Source organism: Coregonus clupeaformis, chromosome 15 (genome assembly GCF_020615455.1).
Source record: "Coregonus clupeaformis isolate EN_2021a chromosome 15, ASM2061545v1, whole genome shotgun sequence".
Classification (NCBI taxonomy): domain Eukaryota; kingdom Metazoa; phylum Chordata; class Actinopteri; order Salmoniformes; family Salmonidae; genus Coregonus; species Coregonus clupeaformis.
Window position 1 is genome coordinate 30,157,554 of NC_059206.1, and position 24,841 is coordinate 30,182,394.

The window sequence follows — 24,841 nt, forward strand, 5'->3', positions numbered from 1 at the left end:
TCCCCCAAAAAATATGGTCATTTTCATGTTTTCATAGAATGTTTGGCAATGACATATAGTAAGGCATTTGTGAAAATGCTATAGCAATATAGAGTGGGAAAGTGGCTGTGCGTTTGGACAATTAGACACTGACTGCAGTAAATAAAACCTAATATAAATATCTGTCTTGTCCAGGACCAGAGTCTGATCAATACAAGTGAGGGTGGGGAGCTCTATGTCAGAAAGCTATGAGGTAGATAATGGTACCCCTCAGGGAAGTGTCATTAGTCCTTTGTAGTTCTCCATTATGATTGACGATGTATTCTCCCAGGTGAGATCTGATATTGGGAGGTCATTGTTTGCGGATGATGGGGCACTGTGGAAGAGAGGGAGAAATATTACCCATACAGCCAGTAGAGTTCAGGAAGCAATCAGTGATGTTGAGCAGTGGTCCCTCAGGTGGGTCTTCAAGTTCTCAGTTGAGAAAACACAGACTGTGTTTTCTTCTAGAAGCAAGGTTGGGGAGGAAATATATTCGAAGTCGTATGGAATTAATCTGGAGAGGGTGGGAGTGTTTAGGTTCCTGGGGGTCTGGTTTAAAACTCTAATGACATGGGCAGAGCATATTAACAGAGTAGTTGTCAAAGGAAAGAAAATATTGAATTTGATGCTTTGCCTGTCAGGAATGGAGTGGGGGGTCAGATAGAATGGCGTTGAAAATGCTATATATAGCGCTGTTAAGGTCATCACTGCTATTTGGTATTTTATTAGGATCCCCATTAGCTGTTGCAAAAGCAGCAGCTACTCTTCCTGGGGTCCACACAAAACATGAAACATGACATAATACAGAACATTAATAGATAAGAACAAGAACTGGACTATGGAAGTGTAGCATATTGATCAGCAGCTCAGACGTCTTTTTAAAAAGCTAGATGTTGTGGTGCACTCAGGACCTCCCCGGTGGCAGCTGTTAAAGTTAACAGCATCCCCGGTGGATGCTGTTAAAGTTAAGAAGACAACAATTAACCATGACATATTGGGTAATATGGTTACATAAGGTTACACATCCTAGAAAAAGGTACTCCTAGAGTGCTGGGAACAATTAACGAAATCTGAATAAAAATGTTGGGTGGATAGGAAATGGCATGGCGAGAGAGATGGGGTTGTTTGGGAGGGAGTTTAGCCCTCTGTGGTTCTTCCTGCTATCTCACCTTGGTTGCTCCCTCAGCCAGTGATAGATCTATGGTTGCTTGAGAGGGTAAGGAAGGAGTAGATTCAGTTGTAAGTGAACATTTAGGAACACAATACTATGTTTTCTTGAATATATTCACAGATGGATCTAAGGACCCTATAACAGGGAGGACAGCTGCAGCTTTTAGTGTTCCTGAGTTTAAGGTGGCAGTGACAAAAAGAACAATGGATCATTTATCTATTTACATAATGGAGTTGATGGCCATACTATTGGCTGCAAAGTGGGTGGAGGAGGTGAAGCCAGACAGGGTAGTAATCTGTTCTGACTCCAGTGCAGCACTGATGAGCTTAAATTAATTTGCGTCTCAGAGCAGACAGGATGTATTATATGAGGTTTTGCAGTGCTTGTATAGGGTGAGACAGATGGGGGTATTTGTGATGTTCCTCTGGGTACCAGCTCAAGTGGGAGTAGAGGGGAATGAGGAGGTGGATGTTATCACCAAGCAGGCTCTTAAACATCCTAACGTTGAGATGTAATTGTCAATCAGTAAAGCAGAAGCCAAGGGTTTGATAAAAACAGTGGTTGAAACCAAATGGCAAGAGTTGTGGGAAAGGGAAGACACCTGTATAAGATTCAGGAAAAGGTGGTGACAGGGAGGTCACCAGGCCGAGAGAGAAGGGAGGAAAGTGTAATCACAAGGCTGAGACTGGGACACACAAGGCTCAGTAGTACATTGAAATTGGTGGGGAAACATCCGACTGGGAGGTGTGATCATTGTCAGGAGGAGATGGAGACGGTGGAACACGTTCTATTTCAGTGCCAGAAATATGGGAGGGAAAGGGAGCGATTTTTATTAGATTTGAGAAGTAATAAAATAAAATCAAATATTATTTGTCACATACACGTGTTTAGCAGATGTTATAGCGGGTGTAGCGAAATGCTTGTGCTTCTAGCTCCGACAGCGCAGTAATATCTAACAATTTCACAACATATACCCAATACACACAAAACTAGTAAGGAATGGGATTTAAGAATATATACAGTGGGAAGAACAAGTATTTGATACACTGCCGATTTTGCAGGTATTCCTACTTACAAAGCATGTAGAGGTCTGTAATTTTTATCATAGGTACACTTCAACTGCGAGAGACTGAATCTAAAACAAAAATCCAGAAAATCACATTGTATGATTTTTAAGTAATTAATTTGCATTTTATTGCATGACATAAGTATTTGATCACCTACCAACCAGTAAGAATTCCGGCTCTCACAGACCTGTTAGTTTTTCTTTAAGAAGCCCTCCTGTTCTCCACTCATTACCAGTATTAACTGCACCTGTTTGAACTCGTTATCTGTATAAAAGACACCTGTCCACACACTCAATCAAACAGACTCCAACCTCTCCACAATGGCCAAGACCAGAGAGCTGTGTAAGGACATCAGGGATAAAATTGTAGACCTGCACAAGGCTGGGATGGGCTACAGGACAATAGGCAAGCAGCTTGGTGAGAAGGCAACAACTGTTGGCGCAATTATTAGAAAATGGAAGAAGTTCAAGATGACGGTCAATCACCCTCGGTCTGGGGCTCCATGCAAGATCTCACCTCGTGGGGCATCAATGATCATGAGGAAGGTGAGGGATCAGCCCAGAACTACACTGCAGGACCTGGTCAATGACCTGAAGAGAGCTGGGATCACAGTCTCAAAGAAAACAATTAGTAACACACTACGCCGTCATGGATTAAAATCCTGCAGCGCACGCAAGGTCCCCTGCTCAAGCCAGCGCATGTCCAGGCCCGTCTGAAGTTTGCCAATGACCATCTGGATGATCCAGAGGAGGAATGGGAGAAGGTCATGTGGTCTGATGAGACCAAAATAGAGCTTTTTGGTCTAAACTCCACTTGCCGTGTTTGGAGGAAGAAGAAGGATGAGTACAACCCCAAGAACACCATCCCAACCGTGAAGCATGGAGGTGGAAACATCATTCTTTGGGGATGCTTTTCTGCAAAGGGGACAGGACGACTGCACCGTATTGAGGGGTGGATGGATGGGGCCATGTATCGCGAGATCTTGGCCAACAACCTCCTTCCCTCAGTAAGAGCATTGAAGATGGGTCGTGGCTGGGTCTTCCAGCATGACAACGACCCGAAACACACAGCCAGGGCAACTAAGGAGTGGCTCCGTAAGAAGCATCTCAAGGTCCTGGAGTGGCCTAGCCAGTCTCCAGACCTGAACCCAATAGAAAATCTTTGGAGGGAGCTGAAAGTCCGTATTGCCCAGCGACAGCCCCGAAACCTGAAGGATCTGGAGAAGGTCTGTATGGAGGAGTGGGCCAAAATCCCTGCTGCAGTGTGTGCAAACCTGGTCAAGACCTACAGGAAACATATGATCTCTGTAATTGCAAACAAAAGGTTTCTGTACCAAATATTAAGTTCTGCTTTTCTGATGTATCAAATACTTATGTCATGCAATAAAATGCAAATTAATTACTTAAAAATCATACAATGTGATTTTCTGGATTTTTGTTTTAGATTCCGTCCCTCACAGTTGAAGTGTACCTATGATAAAAATTACAGACCTCAACATGCTTTGTAAGTAGGAAAACCTTCAAAATCGGCAGTGTATCAAATACTTGTTCTCCCCACTGTACATATATGGACAAGCAATGACAGAGGGGTTGAAGAGTCAAGATTAAGTGAACTGCTGGGGAAATCTTCAGGGGATGTAGTATTTAATTATGTATTTTGTTTCCTTAGGGAGACGATAATATTGGGTAGGATTTAGACCTTCCCTGTCTCTGGTCCACACTCCAGTCCAGTTGGTGGCTGTAATGCACCTTAAAGTTGGTTGCCAACCGCCATAACAAAATCCACAGAAGAAGAAGAAGTAGAACCAGAGTCTACGCAGACCAGTGCGCCATAGCCAATCAGAGCTACAGTAGGCCTATATGCAAATAAGCCATTTGCCAAACGGGCCTGCCATCATTCACTCTGAACTGGACTGGCAGTAGCAACAGTGCGACTTTAGATCATAAGAGCGCATTCGCCAAAAACCACCTGAATGGATTTCTGCAAATATGTAAATACCGCAAGAGTCCTCTGACATTTGGGAACTTCACAGTCCTACTGACCAAACAACCATGAAAAGTCAACTGAGGGAGAGAGCCTATGCACGTCAACAACAAATCAAATCAAATCAAATTTGATTGGTCACATACACATATTTAGCAGATGTTATTGCAGGTGTAGCGAAATGCTTGTGTTCCTAGCTCCAACAGTGCAGTAGTATCTACAATTCACAACAATACACACAAATCTAAAAGTAAAATAATTTCATTAAGAAATATATAAATATTAGGACGAGCAATGTCGGAGTGGCATTGACTACAATACAGTAGAATAGAATACAGTATATACATATGAAATGAGTAAAGCAGTATGTAAACATTATTAAAGTGACTAGTGTTCCATTATTAAAGTGACCAGTGATTCCATGTCTATGTATATGGGGCAGCAGCCTCTAAGGTGCAGGGTTGAGTAACCGGATGGTAGCCTGTTAGTGATGGCTATTTAACAGTCTGATGGCCTTGAGACAGAAGCTGTTTTTCAGTCTCTCGGTCCCAGCTTTGATGCACCTGTACTGACCTCCCCTTCTGGATGGTAGCAGGGTGAACAGGCCGTGGCTTGGGTGGTTGATGTCCTTGATTATCTTTTTGGCCTTCCTGTGACATCGGTGCTGTAGGTGTCCTGGAGGGCAGGCAGTGTGCCCCCGGTGATGCGTTGGGCAGACCGCACCACCCTCTGGAGAGCCCTGCGGTTGCAGGCCGTGCGGTTGCCGTACCAGGCGGTGATACAGCCCGACAGGATGCTCTCAATTGTGCATCTGTAAAAGTTTGTGAGGGTCTTAGGGGCCAAGCTGAATTTCTTCAGCCTCCTGAGGTTGAAGAGGCGCTGTTGCGCCTTCTTCACCACACTGTATGTGTGGGTAGACCCTTTCAGATTGTCAGTGATGTGTACGTTGAGGAACTTTAAGCTTTCTACCTTCTCCACTGCGGTCCCGTCGATGTAAATAGAGGCGTGCTCCTGAAGTCCACGATCAGCTCCTTCATTTTGTTGACGTTGCGGGAGAGGTTATTTTCCTGGCACCACTCCGCCAGGGCCCTCACCTCCTCCCTGTAGGCGGTCTCGTCATTGTTGGTAATCAGGCCTACTACTGTTGTGTCGTCTGCAAACTGCAAACAGATGATTGAGTTGGAGGAGTGCGTGGCCACGCAGTCATGGGTGAACAGGGAGTACAGGAGGGGGCTGAGCGTGCACCCTTGTGGGGACGCTATGTTGAGGATTAGCGAAGTGGAGGTGTTGTTTCCTACCTTCACCACCTGGGGGCGGCTCGTCAGGAAGTCCAGGACCCAGTTGCACACGGCGGGGTTCAGAACCAGGGCCTCGAGCTTAATGATGAGCTTGGAGGGTACTATGGTGTTGAAGGCTGAGCTATAGTCAATGAACAGCATTCTTACATACACTACCAGTCAAAAGTTTGGACACACCTACTCATTCAAGGGTTTTTCTTTATTTTTGCTATTTTTTACATTGTAGAATAATAGTGAAGACATCAAAACTATGAAATAACACATATGGAATCATGTAGTAACCAAAAAAGTGTTAAACAAATCAAAATATATTTTATATTTGAGATTCTTCAAATAGCCACCCTTTGCACACATTATCTGCCCTTTTCTCCCACCTTCCTAACTGACCAATCAACATAAATAACTCAATTAGTTGAATCATGGCTGTTGCACCCACAACCAAGGACTGGTGATGTAAAATCTAATGAAACCTAACAGACCAATCCTTCTCTCTCATCTCCACAGACATTTACATTTACATCATTTAGCAGACGCTCTTATCCAGAGCGACTTACAAATTGGTGCATTCAACTTATGATAGCCAGTGGGACAACCACTTCCCTGCCCTGTCTGAGTGCCTGACATACAGCCCCACCTGTGTAGGTCGACTCAACAAGCCAGAGAAAGAGATCATGGAGGGTGTGACGAGGGACCTTCCCGAGCCGGCTAACCCCCTCCTCCTGACTGTGTTCCTTCGCCACCTGCGCCTCACGCGTCTCCTCTTGGAGGGCGGGGCCTACATCAACGAGAGCGACGTGCATGGCCAGACGGCCCTGATAGTGGCCTGTAAGACGCGGCACGCCGACCCGCAGAGCACCAGCCGACCCGCCTGGTCCAGTACCTGCTGGAGTGCGGAGCCGACCCAACATCCAGGACAAGGCGGGCCACTCAGCCCTGATGCATGCCTGCCTGGAGAAGGGCTGGGGTCAGGGTGGTGTCCCTGCTCCTGGCCAGTGGAGCGGACCCGGGCATGGAGGACCGGTCTGGGAGCTCCGCATTGGTCCATGCAGTCACTGCCGGCGACAAAGAGGCTCTGAAGGTGCTGCTGGACACCTGCAAGACCAGAGGGAAGGAGGTGATCATCATTACCACCAACACACTCCCCTGTGGGACGTCCAGGACCAAGCAGTACCTCAACGTGCCTCCTCTAACCCTGCTGCACCCGACGACTGCTCCTCCCTGCGCCTCACCCTCTGAGATCCAGCTCCTCACCTCCCCTCTGTACACCCCCTCCTCCTCTCATCCTCCTCAGCAGGTCTTCAACTTTAAGGAGGACCAACCTTCTGGGTGTGAGGCAGTGAGCTCCCAGCCTGACATCCAGTCACATGCTCTGGTTCTTGGGCAGAGCAGGGTGGAAAGGCTGCTGCAGCCCCTCCAGAGGCTGAACTCAGAGCCCTGGCAGAGGATCCCTGCCTCTCTACTGGCCCTGCAGCCCTGCGGTGCCCCAGACGACCTCCCAGACATCAGCCCAGAAAAGGAGCTCTCCCTCATGACCAGCAGGCTGGGCTGGAACAACTGCGACAAAAGCGCCCCCATCCGGTGCAACTGCAGTACTGACTTGGATCGCAACACTGCTAATGCTATTAGCTTTAGCAAGTCTGAGGGGAGGTTGAATGAGGAAGAGGTAGGGGAAAGGAGTCATAGAGAGGAGGAAAGGGCGCTGTTGGTGCATAAGTTGTCCTTTGCCGGCCTCTCTTCGCCCCACTCTGCCTCCAACCCAAACCTCCACTCCCACAGCCTTGGCACAGGCCTAGGTGCCCTTTTCCTCTCCTCCTCCATTGGAACCAAAGTTCCCGGCTGCCCCCTCCTCAGCCTGGCTGTGTCCAGCCTGCACAGCATCATCCAGAGACGCCACCTGGGTTCTGACCACTACAGCTCTGACCCCCAGCTGGCTGTGTCTACCGGGGGCTTCTCAGAGGACAGCCAAGCCCCACTGGAGAGTGAAGACTGGTCACCTCACGCTTCTCCACCCTGCTGAGCTCCAGGGAGTCACTGGAGGCCCCAAGCCTGACCAGGAAAGCACTCTCTGACCCGCCATGGGTGCCTGCCCCCCCCTGAACTCCCACCCTCACATCCCCATCCCTCACATCGCCGGAGGGGCCAACCCCTGCCCCAGTACCTGTTTCCCCAATCCCAACCCCTGTGTCCTGGGTAGCAGCCCCAGCAGAAGGGCTGTCTGTGGGGCTGTAGCAGGCCTGAGGCCCCTACTCCACTATGCTCCCTCTGGCCTCCCCAGAGACCTGAGGACCAAGAGGATGCTGCTGAGGAGACACTCCATGCAGACAGACCAGATCAAGCAGCTGGGAGACTTTAATGGGATCTTTGGCCACTGAGAGGCAGCAGTGTCTGATACACCACCGTTTTTCAATGTTGATCCTGGGGACACAATGATGGATTTCACTCCAGGTGCAATGTCTCACGTCAAATGGCGTGACTACTCTGTCGGCACAGGCAACCCATTGTGTTAGAATGACGTATCTGTCGGAGACAAGTTCCCAATGAGCATCAATTTTCCTGTTGTTCTTGTGATATTCTTGTGTATTTGTCATGTTCATTTAATAAAATTAAAATATGTAAAGATGAGCATAAATTGTACACTAATTATTAGGGCCTACTTATAATTGCGAATTATCTTAAAGACAATGAGAAACACTGGTTCTATAAATATTTTAAGACAAAAACCGAAGTATTAGAACAAGCATTTAGTCAAATATTTACCATTTTGAGCTTTGTTAATGGGAGTAGCTGGTTAAAATGAAAGCCTACATTCATTGTGAGCCAATAAATCATATGTGCTTAAAGCCTCACTTTAAAGAACTTGCAGGACTGTAGCAATGCTCATAAACTTAGTGTACAAAAAATGTAATCCAGGTTAAAGCTATGATCCCTTATTTGTGTCACTTGTTAAATCCACTTTAATCAGTGTAGATGAAGGGGAGGAGACAATTGAGACATGGATTGTGTGCGTGCAACTCAATATTAGGAAGGTGTTCTTAATGTTTTGTACACTCAGTATATGTGTGATTAGATCCCAGTGTACTACAGTAAGTCATGTTAATGTAAAATGAAAACACTCACATGCTGAATAAAGGACAATGAAAATAATGTGCACAATCAGAATGTATTATGTAATGTAATATATTCATTTATGACAAATCAGAGCAAACAATTTGACTGTGACAAATTAGAATTTTTCCAAAACCAGAAATGGGGAAAGACAAGCGCTATATCCACAGCAGCATGTAGAGGGTAGCATAGAACACAGGGCCAGGGAAGAACAGCCAAAGCCATTTCATTTGTTTCAGTGATCCCCCTCATGATCTAGTAGTAGTCTATAACCAACAAGAAGGTCAGTGGTGACAAGTGACATCCCAGTCATACTTAAATCAGAACTTTGAACGTGGTGGTGAGCCTGCTGGCATGTACAAGCCTGCATGTCACCAATATATCATTGCATGCCACACGGTCACAGGTGGTGTGGATCATTTCTTCCACAGTCAAATGAGGTGGGAAAAATACATGAAAAGGGGGTTGAGTTACACAATCAATATACAGCATTATTGATGCAAGAAAAATATTTTTGCAATGTAGTAATTCTATACAGTGACTTTTCCATATTTGTGTTTATTGGGAGAGGACAATGGAAAGACAAAAAAATAAGGGGAGAGTGCAAGTCAGTGGGCCGGATTGAAACCCATGCCAACCGTAGAATAGAACAGTCGGATTGAAACCCATGCCAACTGTAGAATAGAATAGTCGGATTGAAACCCATGCCAACCGTAGAATAGAATAGTCGGATTGAAACCCATGCCAACTGTAGAATAGAATAGTCGGATTGAAACTCATGCCAACCGTAGAATAGAATAGTCGGATTGAAACCCATGCCAACCGTAGAATAGAATAGTCGGATTGAAACCCATGCCAACTGTAGAATAGAATAGTCGGATTGAAACCCATGCCAACTGTGTGGTCCTCTGTAGCTCAGCTGGTAGAGCACGGCGCTTGTAACGCCAGGGTAGTGGGTTCGATCCCCGGGACCACCCATACACAAAAATGTATGCACGCATGACTGTAAGTCGCTTTGGATAAAAGCGTCTGCTAAATGGCATATTATTATTATTATTATTAACTGTAGAATAGAATAGTCGGATTGAAACCCATGCCTACAGTAAAATAGAATAGCTGAATTGAAACCCATGCCAACTGTAAAATAGAATAGTCAGATTGAAACCCATGCCTACAGTAAAATAGAATACTTGGATTGAAACCCATGCCAACTGTATGAAACCCATGCCAACTGTATGAAACCCATGCCAACTGTAGAATAGAATAGTCGGATTGAAACTCATGCCAACTGTAGAATAGAATACTTGGATTGAAACCCATGCCAACAGTAGAATAGAATAGTCAGATTGAAACCCATGCCAACTGTAGAATAGAATAGTCGGATTGAAACTCATGCCAACTGTAGAATAGAATACTTGGATTGAAATCCATGCCAACTGTAGAATAGAATAGTCAGATTGAAACCCATGCCAACTGTAGAATAGAATAGTCAGATTGAAACCCATGCCAACTGTAGAATAGAATAGTCGGATTGAAACTCATGCCAACTGTAGAATAGAATAGTCAGATTGAAACCCATGCCAACTGTAGAATAGAATAGTCAGATTGAAACCCATGCCAACTGTAGAATAGAATAGTCAGATTGAAACCCATGCCAACTGTAGAATAGAATAGTCAGATTGAAACCCATGCCAACTGTAGAATAGAATAGTCGGATTGAAACTCATGCCAACTGTAGAATAGAATACTTGGATTGAAACCCATGCCAACTGTAGAATAGAATAGTCAGATTGAAACCCATGCCAACCGTAGAATAGAATAGTCAGATTGAAACCCATGCCAACTGTAGAATAGAATAGTCGGATTGAAACTCATGCCAACTGTAGAATAGAATACTTGGATTGAAACCCATGCCAACTGTAGAATAGAATAGTCAGATTGAAACCCATGCCAACTGTAGAATAGATACAGTGGCTTGTGAACGTATTCACCCCCCTTGGCATTTTTCCTATTTTGTTGCCTTACAACCTGGAATTAAAATGGATTTTTTGGGGGGTTTGTATCATTTGATTTACACAACATGCCTACCACTTTGAAGATGCAAAATATTGTTTCTTGTGAAACAAACAAGAAATAAGACAAAAAATACAAAAAACTTGAGCGTGCATAACTATTCCCCCAAAGTCAATACTTTGTAGAGCCACCTTTTGCAGCAATTACAGCTGCAAGTCTCTTGGGGTATGCCTCTATAAGCTTGGCACATCTAGCCACTGGGATTTTTTCCCATTCTTCAAGGCAAAACTGCTCCAGCTCCTTCAAGTTGGATGGGTTCCGCTGGTGTACAGCAATCTCATCTGACCAGAGTACCTTCTTCCATATGTTTGGGGAGTCTACCACATGCCTTTTGGCGAACACCAAACGTGTTTGCTTATTTTTATATTTAAGCAATGGCTTTTTTCTGGCCACTCTTCCGTAAAGCCCAGCTCTGTGGAGTGGACGGCTTAAAGTGGTCCTATGGACAGATACTCCAATCTCCGCTGTGGAGCTTTGCAGCTCCTTCAGGGTTATCTTTGGTCTCTTTGTTGCCTCTCTGATTAATGCCCTCCTTGCCTGGTCCGTGAGTTTTGGTGGGCGGCCCTCTCTTGGCAGGTTTGTTGTGGTGCCATGTTCTTTCCATTTTTTTATAATGGATTTAATGGTGCTCTGTGGGATGTTCAAAGTTTCGAATATTTTTGTATAACCCAACCCTGATCTGTACTTCTCCACAACTTTGTCCCTGACCTGTTTGGAGAGCTCCTTGGTCTTCACGGTGCCCACTTGCTTGGTGGTGCCCCTTGCTTAGTGGTGTTGCAGACTCTGGGGCCTTTCAGAACAGGTGTATATATACTGAGATCATGTGACAGATCATGTGACACTTAGATTGCACACAGGTGGACTTTATTTAACTAATTATGTGACTTCTGAAGGTAATTGGTTGCACCATATCTTATTTAGGGGCTTCATAGCAAAGGGGGTGAATACATATGCATGCACCACTTTTCCGTTATTTATTTTTTAGAATTTTTTGAAACAAGTAATTTTTTACATTTCACTTCACCAATTTTCACCAAATGTCCATTACATGAAATCCAAATAAAAATCTATTTAAATTACAGGTTGTAATGCAACAAAATAGGAAAAACGCCAAGGGGGATGAATACTTTTGCAAGGCACTGTACTTTATTGGTTGGAACAGAAATGTTGTCTTCTGCCTTTCCCAACAACCCCAGACACACACAGGCAGCGCAGTGCACCTGGATGGAGAGCAGTCTTGGGGGATTAAGTGCCTTGCTAAAGGGCACAATGGTAAGCTTTGGTACCTGGGATCAGAGACCAGCAGTAGAGAGGCGGACAAGCCATCCAGCTGACACTGACTCAGGTGCGCTAGATCAGGGTTGGAGCAAAAACCTACAGGACGGTAGCTCTCCATGAACAGGGTTGGAGAGCCCTGCACTAGCGGCTAGACCACACAGGGCAACCTTATTTTACTTTTTATTTTATTATCGTTTATTATAATCAAAATATCAGACCTTTCATCAGAGTTGCCCTCTTCAGTTTGATCATCTACTGTTGGTCACATTGTAAAAGGAGGCCAGACCCTCCTCATAATCCACAAATACCCCCACCCTCTTCAGCTCTTTTCTCAGGGAGATAGGGACATGGGTTCCCACATTAACACCTACTTTACCCTCCTCACATCTTAGAGTCCAGGTACCATCATCAGAGCCATATTATTTTTCTCTCTGTTGATGGACGTCTTGGCCACTCCTACATGGCATGATCCACTCAACTTCACAACAAAGTAACATCTCCCTGAGGAGAATCCCTGCTTTCCCAGAATACAGGGTTCTGACTTGAACCTCCCTGGATCATCAGGGGGCTGATTTGTTTGGGCTCTATTGCCAAACGTGAGAGCAAGATGTACCTTATCAGGGTCTGGAGTGATGGACACTGTGGAGAATAGAGATAATTATGATTTAGTATTTCTGTCAAAAGCATCACATTACTGAGAGTATAGATCTACAGATGTATCTATCTTAATTTTTCTGTGCAGCAGGAAATGCAAATTGTAGTGTATTTGAGGTTTAAAAAGGCTGGTTTCTAAAGTTTGTAAATTCTACTTTAAAATGTCAGACTTTATTTATCCTAACAAAAAAATTATCAACCACTACAAAAATGTCCATTAGTTATAATCGACATAATAATTCACATTTCCTGTTACTGCAGGATTATTTTCCTGCTGTGAGAAACTGGTCAAATTAAGATAGTACATCTGTACCAAATGCGGGACGACTAAATAGTGTTTCTTATACGTGAGCAGACCTTATGAACAGTGCTAAGTTAAACACACACTCGCCATAGTAATTTACCAGATCCTCCCACTCTGTAAACAGGCAAACATAGTTTAAAACATAAAAAAACAAGAAAACATGTACTGACATGTAAAAAAGTAGTTAGTCGTGAGACAGCAACAATTATCTTATTGATGTTTGACTATCAATCGTCTGTGCGTGAAAAAACACATTTCGTTAAGTGAAGCACTTTGGTGTGGCGCATGAGTATTTGCATTTGTATTCCTGGGGTCCAGCAAAATTAAGGCAGTTTTACATTTAAAAAAACATTACAATGCATTCATAACAGATTTCACAGCACACTAAGTGGTATGAGTCCGGTCATAGAAAGAAAATATACTAGTTACTAACATACTATTATGCTACAAAACCTTTTTGCGCACTGGCAAATCTGCACTCAAATCGATGGACATTTCATTTTTCCATAAAAATGTAGTCATTTGGTTCTCTCCAGTTGAAGCATGGGGTGTGTCTGCATAGGGTTGGGCAGGTGAAAAATAACCCAATCATTGCTCTTCATGTAGCCTACTGTAGCAACCAGCCACTCTATTTTGGTTGAGCTGGCTTTTTTTTGCCACTGTCTACAGATGACTGTCTCTTTTGGGCATATACCTTCAAATAAAATAGGCTTTCAAAAAAACTGTCCCATTATTTATTACAGTGGTGTAAAGTACTTAAGTAAAAATACTTGAAAGTACTACTTAAGTAGTTTTTTGGGGTATCACAAGTTTCAAGTTTTAATGTTACATGCACAAGTACAGTGAAATGCCTTACTTGCAAACTCAAAACCCAACAATGCAATAATCAATAACAATGTAAAAAAATAAAAAAATAAAAACATGAGAAATAAGAATAGGAAATATGTAATACACAATAAAGTAAGTAAGCATACTATATACAGGAAATATTTAAAAGTCAGTTCCAATACCATATTTACATGTGCAGGGATACTGGAGTGATGGAGGTGGATATTTATAGGGGTGAAGGGGACTAGGCAAAAGGGTATAAGATAAACAGAGTAGCAGAAGCTTCTATGTGAGTGGGTGTGGGGTGTGTAGAGTCAGTATAAAGGTTGGTGCATATCACAGGAGGCTGCTGAGGGGAGAACGGCTCATAATAATGGCCAGAACAGCGCAAATGGAATAGCATCAAACACCTGGAAACCTTGTGTTTGATGTATTTGATACTATTCCACTTATTCCACTCCAGTCATTACCACGAACCCATTCTCCCCAAATAAGGTGCCACCAACCTCCTGTGGTGCATATTATGTGTGAGTGAGAAAATGATGGAGTGAGTGTATGTATGTGTTTTGGAGTGACAGTGTGTGTGTGTGTGTGTGTGTGTGTGTGTGTGTGTGTGTGTGTGTGTAGGGCCCTGTGAGTGTGCATAGAGACAGTGCAAAGATATAAATAAAAGGACAATAAAGATACAAGGTAAACTCAGATAGTCCGTGTAGCTATTTTGTTAGCTATTCATCAGTCGTATTGCTTGGGGATAGAAGCTGTTCAAGAGCCTGTTGGTGTCAGACTTGATGCACCGGTACCTCTTGCCGTGCGGCATCAGAGAAAATAGTCTATGGCTTGGGTGGTTGGAGTCTTTGATGATTTTCCGGGCCTTTTTTTCACACCGCCTGATATAGAGGTCCTGGATGCCAGGGAGCTCGGCCCCAGTGATGTACTGGGCTGTCCGCACAACCCTCTGCAGCACCATGCGATTGAGAGCGATGCTATTGCCATACCAAGCTTGCGTTACTTAGATTTGTGTGTATTGAGTATATGTTGTGAAGATATTACTGCACTGTCAGAGCTAGAACACAAGGATTTCTCTACACCCGCAATAACATCTGCTAAACACGTGTATGTGACCAATAAAATTTGATTTGATTTGATGCAGCCAGTCAATTTGGTCTCAATGGTACAGCTGTAGAACCTTTTCAGGATTTGAGAGCCCATGCCAAACTTTTTCAACCTCCTGAGGGGGAAGAGGCACTGTCGCGTCTTCTTCACGACTGTGCATGTGTGTCTAGACTCTAGACCACTTTAAGTCTTTAGTGATTTGGACACCGAGGAACTTGAAGCTGTCTACCTGCTCCACTGCCGCCCCGTTTCCTGTAGTCCACAATCAGCTCCTTGGTCTTGCTGGCACTGAGGGAGAGATTGTTGCTCCGGCACCACACTGCCAGGTCATTGACCTCCTCCCTGTATGCTGACTCATCGTCGCCGGTAATCAGGCCTACTACCGTCGTGTCGTCGGCGAACTTGATAATGGTATCTATACTTTACTTTACTATTTATATGTTTTACAACTTTTACTTCACTACATTCCTAAAAAAAAGTATGTACTTTTTACTTTGTACATATAGTACATTTGACCTGACACCCAAAAGTACTTGTTACTTTTTGAATGCTTAGCAGGACAGGAAAATGGTCCAATTCACACACTTATCAAGAGAACACATGGTCATCCCTACTGCCTCTCATCTGGCGGACTCACTAAACACACATGCATCTTTTGTAAATTATGTCTGAGTGTCTGCTTTGCTTAATATGAGGAATTTGAAATAATGTATACTTTTACTTTTGATACTTAAGTATATTTTAGCATTAACATTTACTTTTGATACTTAAGTATATTTATAATCAAATACTTTTAGACTTTTACTCAAGTAGTATTTTACTTGATTAACTTTTTATTAAGGTATCTATACACTACCATTCAAAAGTTTGGTGTCACTTAGACATTTCCTTGTTTTCCATGAAAACATTCATGAAATGAGTTTGAATAGGAAATATAGCAAAATGAATAGGAAATGTAGTCATTGACAAGGTTAGAAATAATGATTTTTAATTGAAATAATAATTGTGTCCTTCAAACTTTGCTTTCGTCAAATAATCCTCCATTTGCAGCAATTACAGCCTTGCAGACCTTTGGCATTCTAGTTGTCAATTTGTTGAGGTAATCTGAAGAGATTTCACCCCATGGTTCCTGAAGCACCTCCCACAAGTTGGATTGGCTTGATGGGCACTTCTTACGGTCAAGCTGCTCCCACAACAGCTCAATAGGGTTGAGATCCGGTGACTGTGCTGGCCACTCCATTATAGACAGAATACCAGCTGACTGCTTCTCCCCTAAATAGTTCTTGCATAGTTTGGAGCTGTGCTTTGGGTCATTGTCCTGTTGTAGGTGGTAATTGGCTCCAATCAAGCGCCGTCCACAGGGTATGGCATGGCGTTGCAAAATGGAGTGATAGTCTTCCTTCTTCAAAATCCCTTTTACCCTGTACAAATCTCCCACTTTACCACCACCAAAGCACCCCCAGACCATCACATTGCCTCCACCATGCTTGACAGATGGCATCAAGCACTCCTCCAGCATCTTTTCATTTGGTCTACGTCTCACAAATGTTCTTCTTTGTGATCCGAACACCTCAAACTTCGATTCGTCTGTCCATAACACTTTTTTCCAATCTTCCTCTGTCCAGTGTCTGTGTTCTTCTGCCCATCTTAATCTTTTCTTTTTATTGGCCAGTCTGAGATATGGCTTTTTCTTTGCATCCCGGAGTCGCCTCTTCACTGTTGACATTGAGACTGGTGTTTTGTGGGTACTATTTAAGGAAGCTTCCAGTTGAGGACCTGTGAGGCGTCTGTTTCTCAAACTAGACACTCTAATGTATTTGTCCTCTTGCTCAGTTGTGCACTGGGGCCTCCCACTCCTCTTTCTATTCTGGTTAGAGCCAGTTTGCGCTGTTCTGTGAAGGGAGTAGTACACAGCGTTGTACAAGATCTTCAGTTTCTTGGTAATTTCTCGCATGGAATTGCCTTCATTTCTCAGAACAAGAATAGACTGATGGGTTTCTGGCCATTTTGAGCCTGTAATCGAACCCACAATTGCTGATGCTCCAGATACTCAACTAGTTTCAAGAAGGCCAGTTATATTGCTTCTTTAATCAGCACAACAGTTTTCAGCTGTGCTAACATAATAGCAAAAGGGTTTTCTAATGATCAATTAGCCTTTTAAAATGATAAACTTGGATTAGCAAACACAACGTGCCATTGGAACACAGGACTGATTGTTGCTGATAATGGGCCTCTGTACGCCTATGTAGATATTCCATTAAAAATCTGCCGTTTCCAGCTACAATAGCCATTTACAACTAACAATGTCTACACTATATTTCTGATCAATTTGATGTTATTTTAATGGACAAAAAAAATGCTATTTCTTTCAAAAACAAGGACATTTCTAAGTGACCCCAAACTTTTGAACGGTAGTGTACTTTTATTCAAGTATGAAAATTGGGTACTTTTCCCACCACTGATTAATTCTTACATTTACTCACTTGGATATTTGCTCAGGTTGACAAAATCTGAGGAAAGATACAAAGATAAATACAGTCTTGAGAAGTTAATGGATTTCAGATTAGCCAAATACATTTAAACTCAGTTTTTCACAATTCCGGACATTTAATCCTAGTAAAAATTCCCTGTTTTAGGTCAGTTAGAATCACCACTTTATTTTAAGAATGTGAAATGTCAGACTAATAGTAGAGAGAATGATTTATTTCAGCTTTTGTTTCTTTCATCACATTCCCAGTGGGTCAGAAGTTTACATACATTCAATTAGTATTTGGTAGCATTGCCTTTAAATTGTTTAACTTGGGTCAAACGTTTTGGGTAGCCTTCCACAAGCTTCCCACAATAAGTTGGGTGAATTTTGGCCCACTCCTCCTGACAGAGCTGGTGTAACTGAGTCAGGTTTGTAGGCCTCCTTGCTCGCACACACTTTTTCAATTCTGCCCACAAATGTTCTATAGGATTGAGGTCAGGGCTTGTGATGGCCACTCCAATACCATTTTTCCACAACTTTGGAAGTATGCTTGGGGTCATTGTCCATTTGGAAGACCCATTTGCGACCAAGCTTTAACTTCCTGACTGATGTCTTGAGATGTTGCTTCAATATATCCACATAATTTTCCTTCCTCATGATGCCATCTATTTTGTGAAGTGCACCAGTCCCTCCTGCAGCAAAGCATCCCCACAGCATGATGCTGCCACCCCCGTGCTTCACGGTTGGGATGGTGTTCTTCGGCTTGCAAGCCACCACCTTTTTCCTCCAAACATAACGATGGTCATTATGGCCAAACAGTTCTATTTTTGTTTAATCAGATCAGAGGACATTTCTCCCAAAAGTACGATCTTTGTCCCCATGTGCAGTTGCAAACCGTAGTCTGGCTTTTTTATGGCGGTTTTGGAGCAGTGGCTTCTTCCTTGCTGAGCGGCCTTTCAGGTTATGTCGATATAGGACTTGTTTTACTGTGGATATAGATACTTTTGTACCTGTTTCCTCCAGCATCTTCACAGGGTCCTTTGCTGTTGTTCTGGGATTGATTTGCACTTTTCACACCAAAGTACGTTCATCTCTAGGAGACAGAACGCGTCTCCTTCCTGAGCAGTATGACGGCTGCGTGGTCCCATGGTGTTTATACTTGCGTACTATTGTTTGTACAGATGAACGTGGTACATTCAGGCGTTTGGAAATTTCTCCCAAAGATGAACCAGACTTGTGGAGGTCTACAATTAATTTTCTGAGGTCTTGGCTGATTTCTTTTGATTTTCCCATGATGTCAAGCAAAGAGGCACTGAGTTTGAAGGTAGGCCTTGAAATACATCCACAGGTACACTTCCAATTGACTCAAATGATATCAATTAGCCTATCAAAAGCTTCTAAAGCCATGACATCATTTTCTGGAATTTTCCAAGTTGTTTAAAGGCACCGTCAACTTAGTGTATGTAAACTTCTGACCCACTGGAATTGTGATACAGTGAATTATGAGTGAAATAATCTGTCTGTAAACAATTGTTGGAAAAATTACTTGTGTCATGCACAAAGTAGATGTCTTAACCAACTTGCCAAAACTATAGTTTGTTAAGAAATTTGTGGAGTGGTTGAAAAACGAGTTTTAATGACTCCAACCTAAGTGTATGTAAACTTCCGACTTCAACTGTATACAAGCAAGTATACAGGACTGTAATCACTTAGTTACTGCTTTGTAATAGTGGGATTTGAAAGAAGGACAAGCGCCAACACACACACACACACACACACACACACACACACACACACACACACACACACACACACACACACACACACACACACCTGTTAACTGAATATGATTGGGGAAACACTGCACACACAAGCACACTCATGCAGGCACGCGCACACACACACACACACACCAACAAATTACCAAGTTGTTGTTTGAGACACTGCAAATAAAGGTGGCTTAATTAATTTCAGTGAGAAACACAATGTGGGGTTAAATTATGATACTCCCTTTATAGCTGGAGATGGTGCTTGAGCATTTTGAGACATTAATATGTTGTACTTAGCAAAACCCATTCAACAAGATCAATGTGTGATGAGGTGTGAATGACGGAGTCAGGCGCAGGAGGTAAAACACCGAAATCAAGAGTTTATTCAGTGTACAATAATGTAGCGCATATAGCAACAGAACGAAACTAGCACAAGGGAAAATCAACCTTGGCTGTATACAAGTAAAGAGTAGCTCAACCGAGCTACTCACTCTCACAACGAACAATCACTCACAAAGGACAAGGGGGCAGAGGGAACACTTATACACAGACTAATGAGGAAATTAGTACCAGGTGTGTGTGATTGACAAGACAAGACAAGACAAGACAAATGGAGTGATGATAAATGGAGCGGTTGTGGCTAGTAAGCCAGTGACGACGAACGCCGAAACCTGCCCGAGCAAGGAGAAGGGGCAGCCTCGGCTGAATTCGTGACAGTACCCCCCCCTTGACGCGCAGCTCCAGCAGCGCGCCGACAACGGCCTTGGGGACGGCCAGGAGGACACGGAGCAGGGCGAGTCGGATGGTGACGATGGAAGTCCCTCAGCAGAGAGGGATCGAGGATATCCCTCACCGGGACCCAGCACCGTTCCTCCGGACCATACCCTTCCCACTCCACGAGGTACTGAAGGCCCCCCACCCGGCGCCTCGAATCCAGGATGGACCGGACAGAGTACGCCAGCGCCCCCTCGATTTCCAAAGGAGGTGGAGAGACCTCCCACACGTCAGACTCCTGGAGCGGACCAGCCACCACCGGCCTGAGGAGAGACACATGAAACAAGGGGTTAATACGGTAATCAGGGGGGAGTAATAACCTATATGTGACCTTGTTGATTCTCCTCAGGACTTTGAACGGCCCTACAAACCGCGGGCTCAGCTTCCGGCAGGGCAGGCGGAAGGGCAGATTCCAGGTCGAGAGCCAGACCCGATCCCCCGGTACAAAGACGGGGGCCTCACTGCGGTGACGGTCAGCATTGGCCTTCTGACGACGCACGGCGCGTTGGAGGTGAACATGGGCAGCTTTCCACGTCTCCTCCGCGCGCCGAAACCAGTCATCCACCGCAGGAGCTTCGGTCTGGCTCTGGTGCCACGGTGCCAAAACCGGTTGATAACCTAAAACACACTGAAATGGCATTAGGTTCGTAGAGAAGTGGCGGAGAGAGTTCTGAGCATATTCTGCCCATGGCAGGAACACCGACCACTCCCCCGGCCGGTCCTGGCAGTAGGACCTCAGGAATCTACCCACATCCTGATTAACCCTTCTTCCTGCCCATTACTCTCAGGGTGGAACCCAAAGGTCAGGCTGACCGAGACTCCCAGACGTTCCATGAACGCCTTCCAGACTTTTGACGTGAACTGGGGACCTCGGTCAGACACTATATCCTCTGGTACCCCGTAGTGCCGGAAGACGTGTGTAAACAGGGCCTCCGCAGTTTGCAGAGACGTGGGGAGACCGGGCAGAGGAAGGAGGCGGCAGGCCTTCGAAAAGCGGTCCACAACGACCAGGATGGTGGTGTTCCCTTCAGAGAGAGGCAGATCAGTTAAAAAATCACCACTGGTAAAGGTTTTAACTTACCCACTGGGAGGTGCCTGGGTGCCTTACTCTGGGTGCACACTGAGCAGGAGGAAACATACACCCTCACGTCCTTAGCCAAGGTAGGCTACCAGTACTTTTCGGTCAGGCAGCGCACTGTACGACCGATACCTGGGTGACCAGAGGAGGGTGACGTGTGTGCCCAGTAGATCAGACGACCACGGATAAGCGCAGGCACGTACTGCAACACAGCTGGACACTGCAGTGGAGATGGATCTGTGCGTAATGCCTGCGCTATATCCGCGTCCATCGCCCATACTACCGGCGCCACAATGCAGGAGTCTGGCAGTATGGGGGTATTGTCTCTGGGCCTCTCCTCTGTATCATACAGCCGGGACAGTGCATCTGCCTTCACGTTCTTCGTACCCGGAATGTATGACAGTGTGAAATCAAACCGGGTGAAGAATAGGGCCCACCTGGCCTGGCGAGGGTTCAGTCTCCTCGCTGCCCGGATGTACTCCAGGTTACGGTGATCCGTCCAGACGAGGAATGGGTGTTTCGCCCCCTTGAGCCAATGTCTCCACACTGTCAGAGCTCGGACAACAGCCAACAGCTCCCGATCACCAACGCCGTAATTCTGCTCCGCCGGGCTGAGCTTCTTTGAGAAGAACGCACAGGGGCGGAGCTTGGGTGGCGTGCCCGAGCGTTGAGACAGGACTGCTCCCATCCCAACCTCGGACACATCCACCTCCACTACGAATGGTAGTGATGGATCGGGGTGGGCCAGTACCGGGGCCGAGGTGAACAGTTCCCTCAGGTTACTGAAGGCCCTGTCAGCCTCAACAGACCAGCGGAGCCGGGACGGCCCACGCTTCAACAGAGATGTAATGGGAGCTGCAACCTTGCCAAAGCCCTAGATAAACCTTCGATAATAGTTGGCACTGCACCTCCTTTACCGTGGTTGGAGTCTGCCAATTACGCACGGCTGCAATGCGGTCGCCCTCCATCTCCACACCTGTGGTAGAAATGTGGTATCCGAGGAAGGAGACGGACTGCTGGAAAAACGTACACTTTTCTGCCTTAGCATAAAGGTCATTTTCCAACAGTCGGGCCAGTAATTTGCGAACCAGGGACACATTTCCGGCACGCATAGCGGAATACACCAAGATGTCGTCGATGTAGACCACTACACCGTGACCAAGCACGTCCCGAAACACCTCATTCACAAAGGACTGGAAGACTGAGGGAGCATTCGTCAAACCATAGGGCATCACCAGGTATTCATAATGCCCCGTGGTTGTGCTGAATGATGTCTTCCACTCATCTCCCTCTTGGATACGCACCAGGTTGTACGCACTCCTGAGATCTAATTTAGTGAAGAAGCGCGCTCCATGCAATGACTCAACCACTGACGGAATGAGGGGGAGAGGATAACTAAATCTAATCGTCGCCTTGTTCAGTGGTCGATAGTCAATGCACGGGCGCAGACCGCCGTCTTTCTTCTTCACAAAAAAGAAACTTGAGGAGTCAGGTGAAGTAGAGGGACGTATGTACCCCTGGCGCAGGGACTCGGTGACGTATGTCTCCATAGCCTCCGTCTCCGCCTGCGACAGGGGATACACATGACTCCTGGGAGGTACAGCATCTACCCAAAGGTTTATTGCGCAATCCCCCGCCCGATGAGGTGGTAATTTAGTCGCTTTCTTTTTAGAGAAGACTTGTGCCAGATCATGGTATTCGGGGGGAATGTGCAAGGTGGAGGCACCGTCTGGACTTTCCACCGTGGTTGCACCAACGGAAACACCCATACACCTACCCTGACACTCTCGCGACCACCCCGTGAGAACCCTCTGAAAGTGGGGTTGTGGAGTGCTAGCCATGGAATACCTAACACCACAGGGAAAGCAGGAGACTCAATGATGGAAAAAGTGACCTGCTCACAATGCGTCTCCTATGTGATCATGGTGACTGGTACCGTGACTTCCTTTATCAACCCGGACCCTAATGGTCGACTGTCAAGTGCTCTGATGGGGCGTGGAATGGATAGGGGAACTAATGACTAAAATGTAAAATGTAATGAAATGCTCTGGCGGCGTGCGAAAGTTTTGTCCATAAAGTTCCCAGCTGCGCCTGAATCGACTAGCGCCTTACACTGGGGAACTCTCATGTGATCAGGGAAGTATATGGGTATAGTACAGTGCTTAACAGAGGGCTCTGAACAAGAGTGGGTGCTCAATACCTGGGGTGATGCGAGAGTGCCCTGCCGGCCACCTCCTGACCCAAAAGAGCGCTGACGACAACATGTGGTGGAATGTCCCTTCGTGCCATCCGAGTGGCACTGGCGCTGTCGTCCTACGCTCTCTCAGTGCGCGGTACCACCCAGCTCCATGACCTCTGGATCCACGTCGGTCGGGGCGAAAATGGGTAATTAGTGCTTTGTTTTACCCACATAATCTTTATAATAAAGATATTTGACTCTGTCATGTAGTTGATGAGCTGCTGTTGGACTCTGCAGATGAACATGTTGTTGCCACAGTGCTTTACAACAACATATCTTCTCACAGTGTATAGGCTTTCAGTGTTCCTGGATGTTATTGTATCTCCGGTAGGGAGGGTATGTCATTCAGGTGCAGGGTGCCAGCCTTCAGATTTACACACCAGACCAATCCCCCCATTTTTGGGTTCCCCGAGGGAGATCAATGGCTTTGATCCTGCACCTACAGTAGACCAATAAAAAAAGGTCAGATTCAATAAAACCTGCACTTCAAAAAACAACATACTGTATGTACAGCTTAAATTGCAAATTATTAATTAAAGGCCCAATGCAGTTGTTTTTATATCAATATCTAATCATTTCTGGGTAACAATTAAGTACCTTACTGTAATAGATTTTCCATTAAAATAGCAAAAAACTATTTCTCAAGGAAGAATTTTGCTAAGACTTTCTGGGAGTGGTCTGAGTGGGGAGGGGAAACTGAAAACTAGGTGTTAGTTTGGATCTCTCTTTGTTATCGGTCTATTAACCAATTTACCGCATAGTGATGTCACCATGGAAAGCCAAAACTCCCGCCCATGCAAACCTGCTGATTAGAAGGTCCTGTGTTGACTGTATTTTCAACCAGTAACTATCAGGAAATAACACTGATCAAACTTTTTCACACTTTCCTCAGCTGTTGTACAATATGATATAAAGCACAGGAAAAACAGAATTTTGACTGCACTGGGCCTTTAACATCAAAAGGTATTTGTTTCACCTAGCCTACTTAATTTTTTTAACTAATAGTTCCCCCAAAAAAAACATACAGATCATCTTTGGCATTAAGATCATGGTTCATCCATTTCTACCACTGAATTTAAGATGATCTTAGTGCTAAAGATTAACTTTATGTTTTGGGGACACCCATCCAGCATTAGATAAAATATAGTAATGAGCCAGACAAACAACATCATATTTCTGCAGGTGCAATGGAATTCCAGTGCAAAGAAACCATTAAGCAGGAATGTCAATATGACAAAGGAAAATACATTAATGCTGTGCATGTAAATTATCCATACCTTTAACAAAGATGTGAATGGTAGCTTCCTTAAACCAGGTAGGTACCTGAACAACGCATTTATAGTGCCCCTCATCAGAGAGTTTCACTTCGGTCAGTTTTAATTAAGTGTTGCCTTTCTGAAGTTCTTTGAACAGTGCTGTTCTTCCTCTGTAGAAGTCACTCTGCTCCTGTTCTCTGTCGCTCTGGTTTTCATAAATATGGACAGTAGCGAGGGACTTGTATGGTCTGAACCACTCCACCTTCGTGCCCACAGCACTGATGCTGGGTTTGAGGTTACATGGCAAAATGACATCATTCCCCGCCAAGGCAACAACAGGACCAGTAGGACCTCTCAGCT

The 24,841-nt window shown here is 44.9% G+C and overlaps 1 pseudogene; it reads left to right on the forward strand.

Annotated features, from left to right (window-relative positions):
- Positions 1-6,211: 6,211 nt before the first annotated feature.
- Positions 6,212-7,557, forward strand: LOC121583500 (annotated as a pseudogene).
- The last annotated feature ends 17,284 nt before the right edge of the window (positions 7,558-24,841 follow it).